We start from the raw sequence: 3,669 nt of genomic DNA on the forward strand, positions 1-3,669 counted from the left end.
GTCCACCATTAAGACAATGAAGCAGTCCCGGGACAACTATTCCTCTGAACTTGGCAATGTCCCAGGACGACCCATTAGTGTTTCTTATCCCTCAATCCTTTTTAGGGTTTGTCCTGGGACAATGGACATCTATATCCAAATGATCACACTTTTTTTCTGGGAGAAAAAAGATTTCATCATAGGGAAATCTGATGTCTCTTTGTAGCCTGTACATTCTCCCTGCCCCACCTCTGATCATAGAAAATTAAGGTTGGAAGGGACCTCAGGAGGTCATCCTGATCCCAAGTGTCTCCTGACCTGTGAGATTTGGCTGTGTGTGTGTGTGTGTGTGTGTGTGTGTGTGTGTAACAGGCAAGGACCCACTGTGATGCCCCGGTGGTCACCCTGCTCCTGTTGTGTCCTTGCTCCTTTATGCATTCTCCCCTTCTCCTTGCTTGGCATGCTTTGATGGAAATAAGTCCTTAGAGCAGGGAGGCCACCCTTGGGATCCGTGAGTGAGATCTCATCCACTCCTGAGCTTACATTTCATTACTCAGTGCCTCAAGAGCTTATGTCTCCAACTGCCCCTTACACCATGCCCAGGCCTCACAGATGTCACTGATTACTATCAAGCTGTCTCTCTCTGTCCACACTTGGTCACTTCACCCATCTTGGCTGCTCCTGACTGTGGCTCTGTGTCTCTGACCCTGATCCCATCTCTCCTGAGGCCCTGACTCTGCCCTTTTCTGGGTGGCAGTTCCTTGATCCTGTAGGTCTCCAGCTGTGGCCTTCCTGGCCTTCAGTCCCTCTCCCTAGACCCTGACTCCACTTCTAAGACAGTTGAGACCCCTGGGCTCCTGGGCCCTGTGTGTGCCTCTTGGGCTATGAGTCCCCAACTCTGCCTCTTGGCTCCTGGGGGCTATGGGTCCCTGACCCTTCTTGATCTCATGACCATTTGGCTGTAGCTCCCACTTTTTGGCCTTGGCCCCTATCTCTCATACCCTGAGACCACTGCCCCTTGTCTCAGTCCCTAAACCACCAGTCTGCTGACCCCAGCATAAGTGTTTGCCAGGAGCCTGGCTGCAGCCCTGCTGTTGGGGAGTTCTTCACGTCTCAGCTGCCAGGATCAACTCCTGCCCCAGCTCAGGCTCTGGGATTATTTCATAGATTCATAGATTCATAGATGTTAGGGTCGGAAGGGACCTCAATAGATCATTGAGTCCGACCCCCTGCATAGGTAGGAAAGAGTGCTGGGTTCAGATGACCCCACCCAGATGCCTATCTAACCGCTCTCTGCTAGCTTGTGGCCATTATTTCTTGTAACCCCCGGGGGCGCCTTGGTGAATAAGAACTCACCCATTCCCTTCTGTGCCCCCGTGATGAACTTATAGGCAGCCACAAGGTCGCCTCTCAACCTTCTCTTGCGGAGGCTGAAGAGGTCCAGGTGCCCCAGTCTCTCCTCATAGGGCTTGGTCTGCAGGCCCTTAACCATACGAGTGGCCCTTCTCTGGACCCTCTCCAGGTTATCCGCATCCCTCTTGAAGTGCGGTGCCCAGAATTGCACGCAGTACTCCAACTGCGGTCTGACCAGCACCCGACAGAGGGGAAGTATCACCTCCTTGGACCTATTGGTCATGCATCTGCTGATGCACGATAAAGTGCCATTGGCTTTTCTGATGGCTTCGTCACACTGACAACCATGTTCATCTTGGAGTCCACTAGGACTCCAAGATCCCTTTCCACTTCCGTGCCACCCAGCAGGTCATTCCCTAGGCTGTAGGTGTGCTGGACATTTCTCCTCCCTAGGTGCAGCACTTTGCATTTCTCCTTGTTGAACTGCATTCTGTTGTTTTCTGCCCACTTGTCTAATTTGTCCACGTCTGCTTGTTCCCTGCCCTCCGGTGTGTCCACTTCTCCCCATAGCTTTGTGTCATCTGCAAACTTGGACAGAGTACACTTCACTCCCTCATTACATATCCTGTAAGCCCAGCCCCATTTTGGACCACATGACTCCTGATTGCTACCTGCAGGCTGCTCCATCTGCAGTCTACCTTCTCTTTAAAGTAGCAGGGCCTCCTGCTACAGTATGGCTCTGGGTTGGGGGAGGGGGATAATTGGAGAAATTTAACCTTCCTCTTGTAGTTGGGAAACATTGTGGGTGCTGGTGACATGGGAGAATTCATGCATCATTTTCACAACCTCCTAGTTCCTTGCACTGGTTGTAAGTCTCCCTCTCTCTGGTCCAATCCTAGCCCTGTCCTGTCCTGAGAACAGCCACTATGAAGCCTGTGGCAATGCCTGTCCAGCCACCTGCTCTGACCCGGCTGCCCCATCCTCCTGCTGGGAGCCCTGTGAGGAGTCATGCCAGTGTGACCCTGGATACATCCTCAGTGCTGGGCGATGCATCCTTGTGGACAGCTGTGACTGCTCCTATGGTGGCCAGTTCTATGAGCCTGGGAAAATTTTCTGGACTGATGAGGACTGCCGTGCTCAGTGCATGTGTGACCCTAGCCTGGGCGTGGTGCTTTGCAAGGAAGCGAGCTGCAAGTCCAATGAGAAATGCACCTTGGTGAATGGGCACTGGGGCTGTCATGCCTCCAGCTACTCTACTTGCATGGCAACCGGAGATGCCCATTACACCACCTTCGATGGGAAGAAGTATGACATCACAGGCACCTGTACCTACCAGTTTGCGGCGCTCTGCTCCAAGGACCCTACACTTGTCCCGTTCCTCATCACGGTGCAGAACAGCCACCGGGGCCTCCGGGCCACATCCTTCATCCAGTCAGTGACCTTGGACGTCTACAACGTGACCATCACCCTGAGCTGGGAGCACCCACACAAGATACAGGTAGGTCTGGGGGGTTGCTGTAGTCACTGCAAAGTCATGATAGTATTTTTTTATAGTTTACAAAACACTAGAGGGTAAAGAGAAAGTCACTAGAGATTTATTTTTGACTCTCTCACCAGACAAGAATGAGGGGTCACAACCATGGTTGATGGATGGATGGATGAAACTACAAGGTCATAGGTTGATAACATCAGGCAGATCTTTTTCATTCAGTGTGGCCACCAGATGTGGTGGAAGCTGAGAGTGTAGCCAGATCCATCAAGGGATTGGACTTGTTCTTGGAGGAAAGGGGAATCGGTAGCTTGAGCATGGGAGTAAGGGGCACAGCCTCTGAATCAGACCTTCCTGGGACTTCAATACTGGAGGCTGCAAGGGAGAAAGGAACAGGGGGACAAAGCCAGCTCAGACCTGGTTCACTCTCCCATCCAGCCTCCACTTTCTGCTGCCATGTGACACAGGAGACTGGGCAAGACAGACCTACAATCTGAGCCCAGAGACGGCAGTTCTTGTGTTGTCCTTATGTCATGGTGAAGCTAGTTCGAAGCAAGTGGAACTGTTTCAAGCCTCATCCACTCTGGTTTGTCTCCCCTATGTTTTTAATAGGTTGATGGAGTCCTGGTGGACCTGCCTTTTCACCACAAGGACAAGCTCTCTGCTTACCTCAGTGGACGTCATGGCTTTGTCAAGACTGAGTTTGACTTGCAGGTGACCTTTGACTGGTTCAGCTCTGCCCAGGTGGTCCTGCCAAACCTTTATGCAGGTGCCACATGTGGCCTCTGTGGCAATGCCAATGGGGACCCCAGCGATGACCTCACCATGAAGGATGGAAGCTCGGCATT

At 52.2% G+C, this 3,669-nt stretch overlaps 1 pseudogene; it reads left to right on the plus strand.

Annotated features, from left to right (window-relative positions):
• The window catches only part of LOC102383661, a 60,968-nt pseudogene that overhangs the window by 43,066 nt on the left and 14,233 nt on the right, over positions 1-3,669 (plus strand).

The sequence above is a fragment of the Alligator sinensis genome, unplaced genomic scaffold (assembly GCF_000455745.1).
Source record: "Alligator sinensis unplaced genomic scaffold, ASM45574v1 scaffold113_1, whole genome shotgun sequence".
Classification (NCBI taxonomy): Eukaryota; Metazoa; Chordata; order Crocodylia; family Alligatoridae; genus Alligator; species Alligator sinensis.